The 22,393-nt window shown below is 38.6% G+C and overlaps 1 protein-coding gene across 1 annotated transcript in view; it reads left to right on the forward strand.

Moving 5' to 3' along the window:
* The window catches only part of LOC107221174 (alkaline phosphatase), a 244,915-nt gene that overhangs the window by 140,283 nt on the left and 82,239 nt on the right, over positions 1-22,393 (forward strand). The window lies entirely within an intron of this gene.

Here is a 22,393-nt window from a genome sequence, read left to right on the forward strand (position 1 = left end):
CTTGGAAAGGTTAATTTGATTATAGTTTGATACACCTATTTTTTTACAGTTTCATAATTTGCCTGTGGTTGATTAACTCGGTTGAAACTATGTATAGTAGTTTAAATTCACTGATGATGTAAAAAAAATCCGAAGGCATGGTATAATTTAATTTCATTACAATACGGTAAAGCCTCGATTATCCGAACCGTGACTTGATTTATCCGAACGTCCAATTATCCGAACGGCGGTTTAAAAAAAATACATTTTCAATGCGAAATGTGCATTGTTACTCGTTGAAAAATGTGGACGAGCGGTTGGTCAATTGACAATATACGACTTTACGAAACTAAAGTAACAAAATGATCGCTCGGTCTTTGAAAAAGGTTCGATGTGTGTTTAGATGTTTAATACGGACTGTTCGTCGATTGAAATTTGTGTCGCATATATCGTTATACCTTAAGATAAAAAATTGAAAAAGGCTCGGTCCCTGTTAATTCGTATAATCAAGGTTCTACCGTACGCTACTTTGCAAGAGAGTTGCAGGCAACCGGATTTCGTCCCGGTTTCAACGGACTTCAGACTTTAGCCGCTCGTGTAAACCAGCGATAGCGAACTTCCGGAGATTTATCCATCATCCCATCCTCTTCTTCCTCTCGAGCTTTTTCAGTCCGGTAACCATGTACGTGTTGCTAGTTACGTCAAAGATTCGAGAGGCTGTACCGCGTGCATGTAACTCGCCATGTGCAGTGCAGATAGCCGGTCAGAATCTCTTGAAAAGTTTCGTAACAAACTTATCGAAGTTGATTTTTTTTTTATTCTCCTTTTTATCTCCCACGGAAAGGCACGCCCTCCGCAATAGTTGCAAAAATATGGAAAAATATTCCCGGGCGAAGTATTCCCAGCTGCATAACGGGAAACGCGGTGTTGCACAGTCGCACATCGGATGCAACGTTACGCTTCAGCGGGGGATGGAATGGATTATATCCGGCATAATATATATATATATATATGTGTGTGTGTGTATGTGTGTATGTATATATATATGTATGTATATTTATACAATATACGTAGAGACGCGCCTTCCTCTCTTCCTCCATTTCTCACACGCTCCCATTTCTCTATGTAATACACAAATGTACGTGCATGCACATACATAGGTGTGCAGCATCCGCGGCAACTGCAAGAAGCGAAACTATTTCCAGTCGCCGAGTTGAAATTCCGATGAACCACGCCGATAGAATTTTAGAGTTTGCACTGACTTCGGACGGCTGGTCAGCCTGTCGGGAATCCTCCTGGGGCTCGATGTCGGGATTGCCCGACGTTCGATTTCGATAATTTGAATGTTTACGCCCGAACTTTTCACCCTTCCAACTGTCTGGTCTGTGCAGTCGGTTTTTTACTCTCGTATAGAATCTCGACTCTCGAACAGCGAGGCTTAATATTATATATTCCAGGGATGTTCGGGTGTTCCTTACTAAAAATGATCATGCGTTGAATTTTAAAACGTTATGACTGAAATTCAGGTATGATTTATTTTAACAATTTGATAATATATACTGAAAAATTTCAAAATCACGAATCATCAGGTATATTTGATCAAAAATCATGTAATCAACCGTATAGTGAATTATATAAATTTTAATCTAGTATATCTGATGATTCTGGCTTTTGTAATTTGTTGTATTATTTGTTTGTAAATTTTATCGAATTCGCAAGACAAATCGTGTTATAAATTATTATACACGTGTATTTCAGTCGTGACGTTTTATAATTTAACACATGATCATTTTCAGTAGGGTTTCGGTATACCGAAAACCTTTATCGGTCGTTTCTTTGAAATATATTACGGTATGAGCTTTTAATACCGAAACGCCGAAACATCGAAGACGTTAAAATTCTTGATGACAAAATTAATGGAGCTTTATTCACGGGGATCTGTTTGATGAGATATATGTAAAGATATTCCGTTTATCAGTATAGTTTAGACACATATTTTAATACTTCTATGTTCATTAGGTATCGGAATTGAAATTTATTCCCGTTGCCTAGTTTTCGTTTTTGCAGGAATGACACTTTTTACGGAAAAAACATGATATTTTGATTTTTATCGAAACGACGGTATTTCCGTACATCGAGTGTGGAAAATCGGTATTAAATTTTTCGATACCGAAGAGCCCTAAATTTTTCACCCCTCTTTTTATATCGCGTTATCGCATCGCATCACACGTCACTCCAAACCCTAACGAGCTTACGGCTTCGGATTTACTCCCAAATTGCAAAATATTGTCGCCTTTTTTCTCCAATTTAGTCATTCCGCGATTCCGCAACTTTTATTATAAAACTGAAACGTGCAGATAATAATCTTCGATAACTTGTAAAACGCGCGCAGCTTTTCCATAGCGAAGTCGCAAAGCTAGCCGGCTGACAACGAACGGTTTTATCGCCAATAATTCGCGCCTCTTTAATGCTACCGAAAATTACTCTATCCAAGCCAAATGACCGCGCCTTTTATCGACTTTCTCTTCTTCCGTACAATTCGCAAGTCTTAATTGGTTCTCCCTGTTTGCTGATTGTTTTTTTTTTTCTCATTTTCCCCTACCCCCTACTCTATTTATTTTTAGGGCTAATAAAAGACCGCCGAGCTCTTTCCGTCGGCGTAAAATGTAGCGAAATTAAACGGAGATTCTGGTTTAGTCGCGCGACGCGATAATCCGAAGCCAACAGGTGCTAAGCAGACCGGCTAGTCGGCCGGCATATACCTAGATATTAATTAGAAAAGACGTGTAACTATAACTCGTTCTAATTAGCAGTGCAAAGTTGAAACTTAACTGCTGGGTTAATACGGCTATGTTTCTACGATCTATAATATTATAGGTACCTACGTATATCCTGTAGCAACCCACCCTTCCACCCTTCGGCAAGTTACGATACAAAATTTCGCTCGCTGTAATCCGAGTAGTGCCACATGTGCGCCCGAATTCTGCATCAGGGGTTAGAAATTTATCCATCCTTTTCTTATCCAGCTCTTCGTTTGTCATCAGATATAATTACGCGGTGAAAATATTTTCTCTCTTTCGTTGCACATTGAGCGGTGTGTGAATTTTTCTAAACATCTGCAAGTGCATTGCGAACACAAAGAGTGTGTAATTTTAGACGCGTTTGTTACGTTATAGAAGAGAAATATATATATATATATATATATATATATATATATATATATATATATATATATATATATATAGAAACGCCGAGGGTTGGAACCCTACAGAAAAATTTAAGTGGTAAAAACTTTGTTGTATCAAGTCGATGACCGTTCGTTTTAAAAGGTAAAATCAAGTTTTTCGTCGCAGGGTTTTCACGATCGTTTTCCGCAATTCATTATACATGCATTTGTTTATACAAACGGTACAAAGGCGAGTGGTTTATAGCAGTGCTCCTCGAATTGCAGGAGCGAGTGTAAGAAAACGATGAAAGTGAAGGATGAGGAAGTAAGAAAAAGAAAGGAAAAATTAAGGGGGAAAGAGGGGAAATTCTTAGGGCGGTACAAGGCGAGTAATTAAAACTTATGATCATACTTTTTACGTTAATTACTGTAATTGCGAAAGTTACGTAATATGTATAATAAATGGAGGCCAAAACGCATCGGCTAGAAAGTAACTGCGTGTGCACATAATAAAATGTATAAAACAATCTCTACTTCAATCGCATATAATACCTACCTACTTTTTGTGGACTTGTAAAAAAATCTCGGAAGCTTACCGGTTGACAAAATAAATGAAACATCGAGTCGGATTGACCTTTCCGTTTTTCACGTACAGAAAAGAAAATTATATAAATACGTGAAAAAAAAATATAGAAAAGATGGAAAAAATTAGATCGTCAGTCTGGAGCGACTTGTTTTCACTCATCCTCTCTTTATCTTTTCATTTAGCACCCTTTCTTCCAAATGCAATATATAGAATTTCGATATTAGACAATTTTTCAATAACCAAATATAACCAGCATATTTACATCGGAAAATTGCCAAGGCTCTTTAAATTCCGATTGAGATCATTTTCGATTAGTTTCATTCGCCGATGAAATGTAAACATCGAAATTTATTCATGGCATATATATTTTTTCATGGACTAGTTTTGAAACTAGAAGGTTGAATTGCACCCTTGGCAACTGAGAAAAGTGGCTAAAGTTTGAATTTTGTTTTTTTTTTTTTTTCTTTCTCTAGATTTTAAATATTACGTTTTTTCCCCATCATTACAAATTTTGACATGTGCATACTATAAAAAAAAAGCGCAACAGAACGAAAGAGATCGTGCTAATATGTCGGAAAATTACCAAATAAACATGTCAGCGAAGTATTTGATAATTTCTGTGAATCTGTTCGAATCGAATATATCTTCTATTAAATTTGAAAACTTCCCTTGCGTGATGAAAAAAAAATGGAGTTTGACCCGACGAAGAAGGGTTGAATTAAATTTTTGGCTTTTGTGTACCATCGAGAATTTGGTTTTCGGACGTAAAGAGAAAAATGTTGTAAGCACACAATTTCGCCCCGCGTTGCGTGTAAACTTTGTTTAGAATCGGTCTGTCCTGCAGGCCTGCCATTGGCGTATAAAATATTCCCACGGGGGGATACAGAGGTAGTATCTAATCGGGGTAGAGAATTCCTGGCACGTTCACGTGAAGGGAAGAGCTTTGTGGTAAACTGTGCGGAAATCCACATTCAATAACATCCCTTCCTCCACTTTTCCCCTACCTTTCCCATTTACCTTCCCTTTTTCTCCCACCTTTCCACTTGCCCCAAATCCTTGCGACACGTATCAAGAAGGTGAGGCTCTGCCACCCTCTCTCACGGCTTTCGGCCATAAATTAACCTTTTGATGGGATTTAGGACAAAAATAGTGAGGAAAGACAACGCGATAAGAGTGCTGCTCAGCTTACTCTCTCAAAATTGTTGGAAAGATTTGTTGTTTATTCAAAGTAGTTTGATTTCTTTACTTCAAGTTTCGTCACCATAAAATTCGGAATTTTGCAGTGTGGGAAGTTTTCAAATTCAGAATTTCAACTCCGCTCCAATTAGGTAGCTATTTTACTCTCTAAGCTTGGTTCAATTTTCAACCTTTTCATTTAACGCTTCGCAATTTGATTCACCGACAAAAATGAACCTTGTATTTTGCTTAAAAGATTCGATGGTGTGATTTTTTTTCGCTCGCCCGGAAATTTCATTTTGCTTGACATTGGCACTCTTGTCATGCGGCCATTCACGTCGACTTTCGTTATAATCTTCTCGTCGATTAATTTTGTCCTGCCGATCACTGGCGAAAATTTGTCGTAATTCAACATTGTTGCCATACGTACTTCGTTGCGAGCAGAATTTTCATTTCCATTATACGTGCAGAAAACTTGACACCTGAAATTATGAGAAGTCTGAAAAATGCTCTTTATCGTATCAAACTTTTTTCCTCGTACGTTTCTCAGCGCCATACAACTTGTCACAGAAATAATAAATTGACTCAGATGCAATTTCTTCGCCGATAAAAATCTGTCTGTGTTGTTGAGCGAATCGAAAACTTGGTCGGGGATTCGCTGACGCGAATATTGTTTTCAAGGACGGTTAAACCGACGATTAACACCGACTAATGAAACGTTAGTCAACGGCTGTCAAACGGCTATGAGGGTGGATTATTCGGCGCAACGTAGCGGGTTGAAATTTCGTTTTCCCGTTAAATATATATAACCGTACCGCTGCGCTGCGTTACGCAGCGACATGAAAAGTGAATGCAGGGGTAAATTTTAATGCGTTTAAATGTGAAACACTTTTTCCGTAACGGAGATAACGGAGGGTAAAGAGAGTGAAAGCGAAGGGAAGCGCGAAGGGCGAACTTCCGGCCTGGTGGAAGCATGACAAAAATTGTCATGCTAATGCGAGAGGATTAATTAACCCCTTCACCTGACAAATCTGACCTCGACGAAATTCACCCTGGAAGCGTAATCTATATGGGTTATAATGCAATATTATACACCGTGCTATACCTACCTGTATAATTCAGGCTCGCGGACAGCTCAATTAATCCGAACGAACTAACGTTTTTACCCGGTCTGATTCATTACGCTTATCACGATTATTATTACTTCCATTTTCCTTGGCCCGCTCGTTTGACCGTTGAGACCGGTCCCTCCTTTTCTTTACCCTCCTTCTAAACAAAGGAACACTTCTGCAAATAAATGTCTCTTCCAGACGACGGGCTTACGTAAGTTCTCAGACCACTTGGCGAGAGTCTGCTTCCATTATTTCTCGCAGGGTGATATTTTCAGATTCTTTCTTGAAAACCGAGTCATGTGACCTCTGCAGCAGCGGTTGATTATCTCTAGAATTTCTAGCTCAGGATCAATCTCACCGATGTTATTTCTTATCGGAAACAAAAGAAAGAAAACCGTATGAATAATGGACGGTATACGTCGAAGCAAAAAAAAAAAAAAAAATTCATTTACCTTTTTCCATTTTTGCCATTTTTTTTCAGGATTTTTAATTTTTTGCTCGACTAAAACATTGTTTAAACTGTCTCAGAATTCTTCAAAAATTATCAAAACTTCTATTTTTCACTCAGAATATTTCTAGACCTGTTCCATTACGGAGATCGGGATATTCCAAATTGTACGTTTTTCTTTTATCAACTTCGTAATGAAACCAGTCTAGAAATGTTCTCAGTGAAGAATAGAAGTTTTGACAATTTTTAAGAAATTTTCAGACAATTTCCAGACACAAAGCTTTGATTGACAAAAAAACAAAAATTAAGTGCTGAAATAGTAAAAAACTCTTTTTTTATTAAAAAAAAATTGGTAGGCGTAGAAAAGACAACAAGGTATTTAAGAATCTTGAAACAGATACTTTTCAACATTACTCTCAATATTTGTAAATAATTAACCACTTGAATAAAAAATTCTGAAACAACTCAGGGTACTGTTTCAGAGATGTGACAATCGCCGAAAATTTTTTTGAACAAAATCGAAAATTACGACGGCCAGACGTCGGTTGGTTTGGCATGGAATTCCCCATACATATGTTATAGCTGCAGCTCGATGCACGCGGCTAGTCTCTCTAATTCCCCGAAGTTACCGGGCTTCCGGAGTTCCTTCGTTGGGATTATAATGACGTCACTGGATACTCCGAGAGAGTTGGCGAAACGAGGAAGAGTCGCGTATCAGCGAACAACTGCACAACACGCCGAAATTTAGCTTGCGGGAAGTAAACTTTGCCGAATAATCGCTCCGCGTTGCCTTAATTTACCAGCGGCGAGGGTTTTGGGCTCTTTTTGTTTTTTTTTTTTTTTATTTTTTGTGTTTTTTTTTTTTGTTTTTTTCTTTACCTACGGCTGCATTCAGCCGCGAAATGCAACGCGGAATGAGAACCGGTCGGAAAGATGAGATACAGCGGAGCTGCCGAACGCCGGATGCTGTAATTACGTGTAGGACGTTTCACCAAAAGCTCCAGACCGACGACGCGACGCGACGCGACGCCGGGCGTCCCGATGCCACTCGCTTACTTACACCTTGCTTCATTCGGTCGAATCCCCGGCCAACTCGACCGTCTCAGATACTTTTTACGTTTGAGCTACTCGAAACGGTCCGGATTAACTTTGACTAATAGGAAATAACGAACGCAATTTGCGTCGTTGTGTAATCCGGTCGTTGCTTTTTGCATTAATAAGTTTTTCTACTTTAGGTGACGAAATTTCTTTCCTCGCGTAGCGAATGACCATGTATTCATTATTGTTCTAGGAAAAGTTATTGAGACAGTTCGCAATTATGCCTTATGAATTTCGTACTGATTTATCATAAGTTATAACAATATTGACAAATTTATAGAAATCTCAAACATTCAGAATTGATTCGATATTTATTCGATATAGAATTAGTAGCAAGTACTCTAATGTCTAGATTTACGAAGAAATTTTCAACGCGAAATTCTTATGTAATCAACGATTTTTACATCATACTTAAAAGGGAAAAAAAAATCAAGCTTCCTGTTTTCAATATCAATGAAAATACATATTCATAGTAAAAACTAGAAAAAAAAAGTTCCTACCCAATCACAAAAATCTGTGTAATTCTATCCATAAACTTGAATGAAATGGCAAGTCTTGTGCTATCGAGACGTTCCGTTTATATCGTAGTTTGGAAAAAATTTTGCCAACTTGAAAGATAGTAATCGTTTAATATTCTTCTATCTGCGTGTGCGCGTGTGAATAAGAAAGATAGTAAAAAATCAGAGAAAAGAAATCCTCGAGGTACTCTTTCCGTGAATTTGCCTTCCTTCGAAGAAATTAAGTATCTCAGCACTCATCCTTTCTTCTTCTTCTTCTTCTTCTTCTTCTTCGACGAAACTTTTCTTTCCGGATGTATAACATCTACCGCCATTCTCCTCCTTTTATCCACGAAACAGGTCGCGTTAAACGACTTTTGAAGTTTCTCGCTCGCTTAATCTGTCAGCCATACGCTGTCAACTTTCGACTCATTAGAGACCTTGATGATATTCAACGTCGTTTCTGGCCGGCTTATAAAGGCCTGAAAACTCTTCGAGTCCCTTCCTTCCTGCCTTTCTTGACTCGTCGATTCGTCAGATCATCGTTGCGGAAATTTCTTTCGTATATTCTGGGACTTCCGCGTCGGTATCTCGCAAACATTTTCCATTTTCCATTACGTCGCGATTCGTTTTCAAAATTCGGTGAACGTGTAGGTAGGTATGACAGGATGGTCCTACAAATCGAGAAAATGAAATACAGCCGAAGTTCTGCGGACTCCCCAAATCGCAATTTTAATTCAACGTTTTATATATTTAAGGTAGGATTTTTGGCGTTTTGTGTCTGACTTTTTACTCTCAAGATCGCTAAAATTTTCGAATTTCAAATTAACGTTAAATGGAAAAATTTGGTGGCTTTGGGATGAAACTTAAAAAACAACATTTCCCTTTTACGTATTTCGAGATACTTAATGACCGTATCCATGACCACTCTGACGTATAGAATATATAAGATTATGGAGATGAGTTTTACATCCGATTCTCCTCAGCAGCCTGCAAAGAATATTCGCCCTTCCACTTTCTCTGTCTCTGTCTCTGTTTTTCTTTTTCCCTCGGTGTCTGCGACACGTTCACTTACCCGTGCGTGCAGCTTATCTTTTCCATGCAATTTGCGACTCCCTAATTTGCATCCCTACCGCCCCCGGAATCGAGTCACTGTTGCCCGAGGACTACGGTGAATCTTAATCCTCTATCTCAGCTTTTATACGCGAGCTTTTCGTAATCACTTATACTTATGACGAACTACACGAGACGTTACATCTCTGTCTGAAAATTCACACTTATGCCGGTCTTAGGGTTTTATCGCCGTGAATTTTGACGAAATTTTTACGCCAGGAGAGACGAGTGGAGCAATAAACCGATAGTTTCTAACCTTAAGCTTTTGTATTTGAGCTTTCCGTGAATATGAACAAGTGTTCGCAGTGTTAGAATACCGATGAATGAATGTTACTTTGTTGTGATTTGGAGAATTTTTTAAATACACAGACACGGCGTGAAGATTGTGTTGACTCGGTTGGAGAAAATTATGAACTCGTCAAGAAATGATCAATTTCATTGCAGAAAAAATATTCAATCGGGTGAGGTTGAGAAGAAAGAAAAAGATACTTTGGTTGGGTTTTTTTTTTTTTTGTTTCACAAAAATCAATTCTTCGCAACGCTGATTGCTCGAAGTAAAAAATTTTTATTTGATTCAGAAATCTGTGTGTGTGGATTTCATCACGAATTTTTTACACTTCTTTTTGAAAATCAGCTTACATTTTTCAGGAGGTTTCTAAGGTAAGAGCCGAAGGAATATCGGAAATATAAAAACGAAGTCATTTTCGAATCGTCGATATATTCTTCTAATTGCAAGTTTTGATGCAGTGGATTTTTAACAAATTGAAATTTTATTGCCGGGAACGTTTTTATTTATTTTTCTAAAACGAAAGGTCGAATGAAAAATCTGTTCCACATGAACCTAGAGTATATATTACCTAACGATTACAAAAAGTCTGGGTTTTTGTATTCAGTTTTGCCAATCGTTTTCTGTACAGTTCCACTTTAACCGACGACGTGACGTACGGGACTTAATTTTTAAGATAATTGCATTTTTCTGCTTTTTTGTTTCAAAGCGGAAATTTTCAGCCGTCGAATGCATTTTAGTTTCATTCTATTCCGTCGATTAGTCTAGCCACAATGAAACAATGAAATGATAATTTTCTACTGCTCTTACCTCAGAAACCTCCTTGAAAAAAAAAAAAAAATGAAGTACGATAAAACAAGCCCTACAATAAAACCGTTGGTTAGAAACGGGGTATAAAATTGAATGTTATTACGGGTAATAACAGGCCTGTATAATTTCAGGCTTATTCGAGTTTTCGTCAGTTCTGAAGGCCGCAAGAAACTTTCGCCCCGGATCCGAGTGAAAAAATATTCATCAGGCCAGCTGCCGCTGCCACGGCGCGTTAACGTTTCCTGGCTAATTCTTATTTTTGCAACGATCCAATTTATGCAACAGACAGCGCGAAACGCGCCGACCAAGAAATGGGGATAACGTGTTTCTCTCTTTCCGGGTTCGGGTCATCGCGCCCAAAGAGAGTGTCTTCTATCGCCACGAATATTTCGCTACGCTGTAGAATGACGGAGCGAAACGCACCGAAAGAGTCGATTTGAATGGGAATAATAACAAGTTTCCGAGAGCGAATCCGCCTCTATACATATATTTTCCCCTTCAACCACCCCTCGCTCCGTATCCAACGAATTTACATTTTTTTTTTCTTCCCTCTTATCATACACTCTCGAGGCTTTTATCGCATCGCATGAATCTCCGCTGACTGCGGACGAAAATCTGTTCGCGTCGGCCAATCAGCGAGATGAAAATAGGAGAAAAACATTTTTTGGCCGACGCAAATCAGGCTTGACTTGGATTTTAAAATAAGCGGCTTTAGACTGACCGCGAGCCAGCCTTCGAGCTTCCCGTTTTCACACTGCAGATTTCAAGTTCACAGGAAATAAATATTAATATCGAATTCGAATTTCGAACTACAAATTCAGACTCGAATGCTTATATTACAGGAATATATTACGATTTTTTTTTTCTTTCTTTTCATCCATCGTTACAAATTTTGGAAGTCCGACCTTGGATTCGTTACTAATTTCTACCGAAATCCGAATGTTTTTAGATTTTTTCTCACTACATTGGACTTGCCATTTTGAATTTCGCAAATCTGAATTCAGATCCGTGATCAGCGACTCGAGAAATTTCCGAGTACCGATATTCGTAAAAATCTGAATGTTTTTATTTTCTTTTAGCGTAATGAATACGACAAATATAAATTTTGCAAATATTTCCTCTGAAAACAGAGAAACGGGAAGTTGAAAATTTAATTATAAATTGGTCGTTCCTCGTGGCGTATTTTAAGGTTTCATTTAACCCTTACACTGTACATCGAGGTCAAAATGACTCCATAGTATGTTCCCCGTAAATCGCAATTGAAAAACATTCAAAACAGTCCAATTTGATCGAAGATGAATAATGAAAGACCGTTAAAATCTTTAATTCATTCTCTTCTTCCAAAAATCCAACTTCACTCACCAAAATAAATACCTTTTCTCATCGCACAGGATCTCTGGATATTGTTTTTTCTAAGATATCTGTGTCTTGAGAATTACTCAGTCGACTTTGAGTTCAAAATGTTGAAAATTCATTGAATCATGATTTTTCGAGTAAAATGATCCATTTTCCGGTATTTCGTTGTTTTATGAATTTTTTTTTGCATACTCAAAATTTCATTTTGCTCCAGATAACCAATTTGCTTCGAAATTTCCTAGCTAAAGACATATTCCGCATTTTTTTCAAGTTATTCGAATCGATATCTCCGTTTCTGCGCAATGATTTTCGACGTTGGGTCTCCAGTGACCCCGATGTGACACGTTTGTGTTATACACAGGAGGCATGGCGTATCCAAAAGGTTTTCAGTGATTCCTTTTACGACGAAAGCGTTCCAAATCACCTTACAATTCACACGATGACTAAAACCATTTTACATGGCATAAAACTAATACTCGAACAATCGTCACTCGGCTCGATTGTATCCCGCGGGATTCCGCCGGGTCAGGGAGAGCGGTCCGAGGGACAATGGAACCGACTCGAATTCCCTCGTTAGTCTTGATTATCGAGCCAGCTCGATGTACATACGACACCTGTTTCCGACTTGCGGATGCAACGTCACGCGCTGACATCTGCAGCAGTTCCAACGCCGGATGTACCGAGCTGAATGATCTATCGCGAATAACGCGTCTCAAGCCCTGCAGAATTCATCCGCTTGCCGTCGCATTTTCGTATCAGGTATGCGGAGAAATTTTACGCTTCACGGACCGCGGCCTCTTCAAATCCGAAGGAAAGCTGCATCTATGCTGATAAAGCTGATGAAAGTGTACCGATTAATCTTGAGAGAATATTGAGAGTTTCGAATGACTCTGCGGAATGGTGTACAAGTAATCGAAGAGTGTAATCGGTATCGTATTTTATGTATTACGGAAGTTAAACCGTTTGCCGAAATTCAAATGACAAATTTTAGATTTTGCGGGTGTTTTTGGACGCGGTTGAAGCTCCGGATTTGAAAACTTCCGAGAGCGCCCAAATTCTGAATTTTTTCGTGGAGAAACTTGGAGGAAAGAAATCAAACTTTGACGAAATATCGAATTTTCGTATTGATCGAAAACCGATGCTCAAAGTTCCGAAAGGGGAAATTTCGGATGGTAAAAAATGTCGGAAGGGCGTAACTCCGATAATTGAAAGTTCCGAAAATGCGAGAATGAGAAAATTTAAAAATCCGACACGTCGAACTTCCGAATGATCGAAGATTTTCAGTTATGTGAATTTCTGGCTTGGTGAAATTTCGCCACTTTGATCTTTCGTTGTTTCGGATGTTCCATATTTTTACGTTCGGAATTTTGGTCATTCTGATTTTCGTTTTTTGTTTTTTTATTTTGGTTTTTTACACCCACTCGTTGGGTAAACTAAGCAGTACAAGCATATTTTATATTTAACTTAACTTTATATTTCGAAACTTTGCTCTATTCTAACTTGAATTTTCGAAACCTTGAACCGTTTTTCGACCATTCGAGACTTTGTTGTTTCATCAGAGTTTGATTTCTTCACTTCAAGTTCCAACTTCAACCCCACTTCGGTGTTTCGGAGGAAATGGTTCCTCGGGCTATCGAAAATACCCGCGACTTGCGGTATTTCGATTGAAAACATGAAGCGGAATTTTACAGACCGGCGGAGACAAGGTTCGGTGTAGAATCACCGAAGATGAACCAACGCGATGCTTCGAGGCAAAGGCGCTTCGTATCACCATAGCTGTGACAGTTGCACACATTCGTGTACGATTCGGGATACGATGCATGCATTTCAGAGGCGAAGTGCTGATGGATCAAAAGGGTTGTCAATTCCTTCGAGAACACAGCGAACGTTGAACGACAACTGTGAAAATATTTCATCCGTCCGCAAACGAATTTCCCCAAAAGATTAGGGAAAAAAAGTCTTTTATTTTTGCGGAACTTGCGCGTGGCGTTTTTGTAATTCCTGCAGGAAGCAGCGATGCCCTTTCAAAGAATCGACCTTCGGTTTCTTCGGAATTCCTGACAGAGAGAAAGAGAGAAGGAGATAGACGTATACGGATAAATAGACAAGAGAGAAGGGTTAGCAAAAGATTCACGACTCACGAGACCCGATATGTTATTCGATACGCAAAAATTTCCTACCACGCCACGTATAAAGTAGGTACATATAACCCCATGCACTCTCAGAGCGACCGGAAGAGGCTATTTTTCGTGCCGCTATCTGAACGCGGCCTTTTTATATATACGGGGCATTCCACTCCAAACCGACCCTACGTCTGACCCTTACTATCGGCAATTTTGATTTTTTTTTATATTTTTACGCATGGTTTAGAGTGTACAAAAAATCATCTTTCACCGAGTTTAACATTTTTGGGCCACGGGTTTGACTTTTACTCCTCACAACACGCGCGAGAACCCGATTATCGAACGAATAACCCCGATCGATTGGATTCAAATTTTCCTTACGAATTCTTTGTTCATTCCTGTACTCCACAATGTACTTAAAAATAAAACAAATCACCGACGGTGAGGGTCAGACGTCGGTTTTGGACGGAATGCCTCATATGTACAACGAAGAAAAATTTCTCCAAATGACGAAAGTGATCGATTGTCCACTTTCTCTTGGCGACCAAGCGATCTAATTTATCCTCGGTCCTCGTCCATCATACTTTGCCCCTCCTCATATAAAACTACCGCGCAAGGCCAAGTCGCAGGTCTATCGGTCAAAAAACGTTGTATTATATATATTCCATAGAGAAAAATGCACCCGCTTCTCCTCCCGAGTTTCGTACAATTGCCGATACGGTAAATTTTTACCAAAAATCGTTGTCGTGTAAAATTGTTAATTTTTGTTTCAGGTACCGTTTATCTCCGCTCGACTGTTAAAATTTTTATAAACTTGAACCCACGCTTCCGTCCGGCTGCGCCACGCGGTTGGAATTTCAACGGTGACCGCTGAAAAGCCTTCGTAATTTCCGTCGTATTTATTCATTTCGTTAATTTATTTGTTCAATCTTTATTTCAGGCTTTTAATACCTCGCTCTCATTACCGAAGCCGTTCTATCCGGGGTCGACCGAGGCCGCTTCGCTGATCCTCGTCCTCGTCCTCGTCCTCGTCCCCTTCGCCTACAACGAGCCATAAATATGAAAGATGAGCGCAATAAAGAAGCAAAAATGTGAGTGTCTTATACGAGTGCATTCCGAGGGTGAACGAAACTCTCAGCTGTCTCGTTACTCGGTCTTACCTCCGCACTATATACGAGTACCTTTATTCCTTATTTCTTTCTTCGCATCTCTTCGCAACATCGCTTCCTGCTTCTCTGCATTTTCTTCCCTTTTCTTTTCTCTACTTCACTCTTATCTTCTTTTCCTTTTTTTTTTTTGCTTTCGCTTTCCGCGCCCATTCGACTCGATTTTTTTCGCCGTCCGTTCCTCCTCCTCCTCCTTACGTCGGAGCGAAAGATTTATGCTCAACGAGGGTTTCGTACACGTGTCACTCAAACCCCCTCGCATTACGAATTTTCGATGGCTTATTGTCCGAGTCTTATTCTTCAGACCCACTTTGCCGCAATGATTACTCTCCGTTCTTCGCTTGCTTCTCTTATTTTCGAGGCTGGTTACCTTCCTTGTATTCGAAAACTCGTCGCGGAAACAAACTTTACAAATCTCGAGTATCGCCGAGCGAGCCGTAATTTATTCTCGTCGAATTTATCCCTCTTTCCATGTATCTGTAACTACAGCGATCCGTGGAAGCTTTTGTGTTTTCGATTAATCACACCGGTTAGATAGAATTTTGAGTCTGGGTTCTAGATGTCAAGTTTTGTTTTTTTTTCTACGTAACTAATAAATCAAAAAATAGTTTTATTAGATAAAGTTTGTTTCTGTAGAAACCAGAACGATGTTTCAGATTTTAAGAAAAATTACCTATTTTCCGAAACATTTATTCTAAATAACAATTAAACGTACTTCAGCTTTGCATTTCAATCATTTTTATTCAAAAATAATAATTAATAATAAACTACAAAAGTACAAGAATTGATAAAATAAAGCTTAAAAATGAACATTTTTCATACTTTTTCTATCTTCGTACGGACTTTTTCTTATCAAACCCCAAAAAACCCCAAACGTGATCTCCCATCAGGCTCTCATTATACTGCCCCTGAGAGCGTTAATAACGATAAAGTCCATCGCATCTTGGTGAAAACGGTTTTCTTTTTTTTTTCCGAATATGCACCCATATTTAACTTATTTATCTACGTGAAAAAGACAAAAACAAACTTTACAAGTATTGAACGAAGGTTTCAGTTATTAATCGATGTGCGGATCGAAATTTATTTATTTCAGTTGAAAGTCAAAAAAGAAAAATTATTTTTTGTTTTCGAACCGTCTTATTAAAGCCTCGTCGAGAGCTGCGGATGGGGGAGGAGAAAAAATGAGGGATAGTAATTACAACCTAGACATTGAACGATCGCAGAAGCTACTCGTACAAGAAAGTTGTAAGCCCGACTTGTTAATGGCGTTAAAATATTGAAGCAGGAAATGGTAAATGCATGTTTTATGAGTACCGCAGCTGCACGCGTGCCTTGCCGTGAACGAGGCATAAACGCACGTGAGAAACGTTCGGAAAAGCTCGCGGCCGACTATTTCCAGTCTAATTCTAGATGCGCTATATATACGCGGATAAATATGACTGGCCGCATATCAGTCGCTTATGAATATTTCATATCCGAAAGCATTAAGCTAAAAATCCCGGCGTCAAAGGACAGGAAACACACGGCTCTGATTGCGGGTCGAGTCGCGGCGACGCGACTTTCGAAGCGGGCGGGTGAAAGAAAACGAAACGAAAACAGAATGAAAACGGGAAAAAAATAGACGCGTGCTGATAATTGCAGGGGATTCGCAACTATTTAAAGTATAAAAATATCTATTATACACCGTGCCACTTGGGGATAGGCCCTCTTCGTCTGCTTTTACAAAGCTCTCGGGTCAAGTGTTGCACCTGATGAGGGAGGAAATCAAACAACTCGAGTCTCTGCAACTACCCGAACTCGTTCACGAACCCGAAGAGTCGAATGCGAAGCGAATTTACAGACTGCGGAAAAAATCAGAGCTAAATATACCGGCCTAGTGTATGATATAAACTGGTTGGACCAAATTGAAAGTCTTTCATTTTTGTCTGCGAGATGACGGAAATATGGAAATTTTTTTTTCTTTTCCTTCTTGCAGAAATAACGAAGCTTCGTCGTATAGAAATAGGAGAGAAAATGAATGTTTGTTTTTTTAGACGCAACAAAAAAAAGTGGGCGGAACAAACACTTCATCCTATTTTATTACAGTGTTCGGGATATTCAATCATTTTTGTTTTACGTTCAGGGCTTGTCCTCCTTTGCCGTCGCCGATTCAAAATACCTAGTTATGAAAATCCGATATGCGATGGTAAAATAAATGTGAAAAATATGCAACAATTTCCATGTAAACTGCGCCTTTTGGTCATCCGACGTATCCGCTATATTTCCCGTTAATTTTTCAACCTTAAAAATTCCTTTTCCACGTTCTCTTTTCAATTTAACGTAGGATCGAGAAAATGGCGTACAGATGTAACCCTTTTACGAGGTAGGATTGAATCGTTGAACGAGCTGGGTTTCTGCACTGAAATGAATCGAATTAACCGTGGCGAGGCACTTCGCGCCGGTACCTGCATAATACATTTCCCAGTTATAACCGACGTTCCTATATAGCGGGGATAATTTAATGGCGGTTTTTAAAACCCGATCGCGGGATCGAATCTTGAATTCGGTTTGCGAAATATAAGCGGCGTGCTTCGAACAGGGTCGCGAACCAATTAGTCGGATTTCATTACAGGATCAACGAAGCGGTTGAATCGTAATTTTTTCCCTCACGTGAAATCAATTCGCATGTTATATGTCTAAACGCGTGCTTGTGTCCCATTTTCATTAACCTCTCATAATTTTACTTCAATCGACGTACATATTCGCCAGTGGGAAAAATCGGGCTAAAGAAAAAATCGCGGTACGTGTAGAGGTAATTATATAAACGAGCGTTACGTAATCTGGGTTTCACGTTTTAAAAATTTTACCGATCAGCTGAGTGGTAACAGGAATTCGCAACGAAAAGTGAATTGAAACAAGGAAGAGTAGGAGAAAAAATATCGGAGGGAGGTAAAAGTCACCCGCTCGATTATTCAAATTTCAATACATAAATCGCGATTTTTGCCCGTTATTTTCGTTGCGAGGTTTTTCATTTCCTCTCTCCCTCTCTCTCTCTCTCTCTTGTTTCCTTCTCACAATCTCTCAGCCAAATCCGATAATCTCGCAAGTACAATTCTCCGAGTGAGATACATTATTCAGGTTCAATGCCACCCGCAACCTTGTTTCACCGATCGAACAGTAGAGAAAAGAAATAGATAAAATAAAAGAAAAAAAAAAAAGAAATACAGTGAAAATTTCGAATAACACACAGTAGTTGAAATTATTTATTTCAATTCCATGCATTTTATAAGCTGCTTCCGGACAATGCACGCATTTTAACGGATTATGGAAGCACACTGAATGAAGCACCAGCAGCAGCAGCAGCACCATTAATTCGCGGTAAAATTTGAAACAAGTTAAAACCCATGGGATTTTTGCTACCCTATATTTGTTGAAATAAAAAATAATGATCGGTTCGATAATTACACGCCGTTTTCAAAATAACGATAAAATGATTTCGGTTGTATACACGGAGAGAAAAATCTGAGAAAAATTACCCTGCTGTTACTATAATCGTGATGTAAAAGACACTTAATGCAGTTTTTACCGTGCTGCATCAGAAAAATGCGTCGTCACATTTTAAATTTTGTGCTACCGAAATACATAGTTTCCAAGCAAGGTAGTAATTTTTTTCATAAAAACCTATAATTTTTGTAACATGCGTCAATAAAAACTGCATCAGGTGTCTTTTACATCACGATTATAGTAACAGCAGGGTAATTTTTCTCATATTTATCTCTCCGTGTAGAAACCGATTTCCCCTCACGCGTTTCCCGCGCGTAAAGTAAAATATTCTACCGACAATAATTTCTCCTTCCTTTTCCACGATTTTCTCCGACTCTTCGAGCGACTCGATGTATCGAGGATAAGAGAAAGGCGAACGACAAACCCAAAGTCACGCGGCTTTTGTACCTGCGGCGGATGAAGATCCTAAGAAACAAAAGAGATTCGGAAAAGTGGGCGGAAAATAGGCCAGTCTGGTTCCGGCGATAAGAACTGAGTGTGGGATTTCGTCTTCTGCCGCCGCGGTACCACGCGCCTACATTTTCCGAGATCTGACGCGCTAAGCGCGACGTAGATAACCGGCGAAATAGATTCCTTCGGACGCTAAGACCCCTCTTTATATCCGCGTATAAACTCGCACCTACTTCGGTCTCTGTATTTTCGAAATCCGGAAAAAGAATGTTCCCTTGTGCTTCGTCGAAAGCTACGGAGCAACTTGAAATTGCCTAATATAATGTCAATTTGGCAAAGTTTTAAATCCCCTCCCCTGTTTTACTGCCGCGTTTAATAATACACCTGTAATTAATCTTCCGCGTGTCAAATATATATATATATATATATCAGAGCTTGATTATACAACTTGAATATACAATATATGTATATATAATTTATACACGAAGCCCTAAATATTTCATTCCCCCAAGAGCGTTTTCCTCCGTGGCTAACTGGCTGGTTCGCTTCCTCCCTTCGTGATGATGAATTTACTTTTCTCCGTATCAAAAGTTTTCGAACTTGGCTAAACTTCGGAGGTCAAGTTTAATCATCGCTCAAATCGCATCCGTTTTCTCGATAGATATATATATATATATATCTAATATATATATATATATATATATATATATATATATATATATATATATATATTAGGCATTTCACCCCAAACCGACATACGTCTGTCCCTCGCCGTCGACGATTTTATTTATTTTTAAGCACGGTGTAGAGTGTGTACAAAAGAAAAAATAATGTTTCACTGAATTTTAGATTTTTTGAACCACGGGTCTGATTTTTACGGCTCCCAAAAACACGGAAACCCAATTTTCGAATGAACAGCCTCAATTGATTGGATTTAAATTTGTTTCATCGACTCTTCGATAAAAAAACGACAATTTTGAGACGAAGGTAGAAGTGGGCAAGCTTTTGTTTTAGAAGCTACAGGCGAAAGGAGTAATTAAAAAATGAGGTGAATCGAATAAAATATAAATTTATATTTTATACGATTTTTCTCACTTTTGTAAAATTTTAATACAACAGAATGATAATAGCAAGGCTTTTCGTTGGGATGTAAAAGAACTGAAGTTGACGGTGCGGAATTTTATCAAACAAATCCCTGTAGCCGGAGAATAATTAAAGACGACAAACTGACTAACGATAAGTAAAAAAAAATTTCACTGAATTCTGGTGCGATCACTGCAGGAAAAATCATTTGCCGTAAAAATCAGCCATAGTATATCTAAACAACAGAATAATATACATCGTCTCTATAAACAATTATTTCATTTTCTTTGTTGTAAACTATTGTAATTCGATATTTTTCCCCCCTCACGTTGAGAAGTCTTCTCACATTTACGTTTTAAATTAATTCGGGCTATTTGACTTCGGTCGCAGTATTTTTGATTTCGAATTTGTTGTCAAATACCCGTAAACCATGAAGATGTAATCTTGAAGAATGCACTTTTTTAGCTGATAAATAGCTTTCAGAAAGTCTTAATATATTCGATCGATTCCCTGGATTCCGTTGCGGTCGGGTGTCCACCTTTTTTCTCTCCCCTCCTTCATTTTTTTTCCTTTTCTTTTTTCGTAATACCGCAGACATCAGCCGGCCCACGTATTTGTCAGCCGTCAACCCAGCGGAGATCGTGGAGCCGACGGTTGTTCGTCACTATCTAGCGGTGGGGAATAAGCCGTTGAAAGGGTTGGGGAAAAAGAGGGACGGAAAAGCGTTGAGGAAAAAGGGCAGGATAATGAAAGAATCAATTTTGTTGGTCGGAAATAACGACTCGTCTTTTATCAAAAGTCGAATATGTACCCAGAAATTTATTGTTGAATACAGCAATCGAAACACACAGAGGGCAAAATAAAAACGCTACGAAGCAGAAGAAAAATATCAACAAGTATATGTAACAAGGCTGAATGTCGCGCAATAATCCCGTGTATGATTAGCGTTTAAACGAGCAACGCAGATCTACAATAGCGGCCATTACATCGTCTGCAGGTATAAAGCCAGACACTCAAGACGAACGACCTGCTCGAATGGGGATCTCATTTGAACGGTTTTCTTCTCGGCGATAAATTCTACCCTACACCTTTGAATTATTGACACAACGGTTATTTCTTGCTTCATTTCGGATCGCATACTGACCCGTTTGAATTTTGAAAACTCCTTTCGAGGTGGAATTTTTCACAATATTTTTGGGACTCGGAGTTCGATCTGTTTCACGTTTAAGAATGGAAAAATATTTTTGGGTTTTTTTTTTTTTTTTTGATTGATATTTGTCCTTAAACTCGAAGCAACGCAAATTGTAAACAACGAATCTATCGATCGGGCGAAGAACTGTTCTGTTCTACTTTCGATGAAAGATTTTCGAATTCAGGCTCGATTAATTCAGTCGAAAGAAAATTTTAATTATCGAAATGAATCTACCATCTTTCAAAATTTCTCCAAATCTGTGAGTACCGAAACTTGGAAAATTTTACAACTACCATGCAGGCTCTTGTATTAACCAAAGAAATATACCTGACAGACGGTTAACATATAATAGTAATAAGACTTGTTCGCGGATTCTTTCCAACGATTAAATTCAAAGAGGTATGATTAAAAATGGTTTCTTTTGCAGAATTATTGGTCTGGAAAACTGAAATTTCAACGATAGTTTATAGAAACTATAATACAGTACAGCTATGCAGCTTGCCGAAATACATATTCAATGTACAATAGCCAGATATGGGAATCCGAAAATTAGTACAAAAACGAACCGAATTGATTATCAATTGCGAAGAGACAAAATGAATTCTACCTATTCTCTCAAAGCCATATACCACGTTCAGCAAAATTTGAAAATCCTTTCAAACTAATCGAAAGAACGGGTTCATCCGTGTAATAATAATCCATTCGATATGTAATGCAAGATAGGTATTGAAAATTTAAACCCGTCTACGTAAGTAAATAATCCACTCGTTGCGGTGCAAATATATTATTTATACAAACATTAACACGACTCGTAGGTATCACAGTTTATTTATTTATTTATTTTTTTTCTTTCAACGAAAGAGGGGAAAAAAAGTTGCCGATTCGCTGACTATCGTCGGTGCCGATCTCCAAATTATAAAATTATACCACAGGGCGCAAATATTCGGGGCAGGGTTGAAATTTCGATTTTAAAAAGTTTCGAAATCGCCTAATTTCGAATTATTTTTTGGCGAATATAAGAAAACCAAAAATCGAAATGACCGTAACTCCGAACGTAAAAATATCGTGAATCCAAAACGAAGAAAGATCAAAGTGGTGAAATTTAACCAAGTCAAAAATTCGCAGAACTGAAAATCTTGGATCATTTTCAAATTTTCTCACTCTCGCACTTTCGGAACTTTGACTCGTCGGAGTTACGCCCTTCCGGAATATCGAGCATCGTCAGAGTTTGATTTCTTTACTCGTAAGTTTCCCCGTCGAAAAATTCGA

Source organism: Neodiprion lecontei, chromosome 5, assembly GCF_021901455.1.
Source record: "Neodiprion lecontei isolate iyNeoLeco1 chromosome 5, iyNeoLeco1.1, whole genome shotgun sequence".
Classification (NCBI taxonomy): domain Eukaryota; kingdom Metazoa; phylum Arthropoda; class Insecta; order Hymenoptera; family Diprionidae; genus Neodiprion; species Neodiprion lecontei.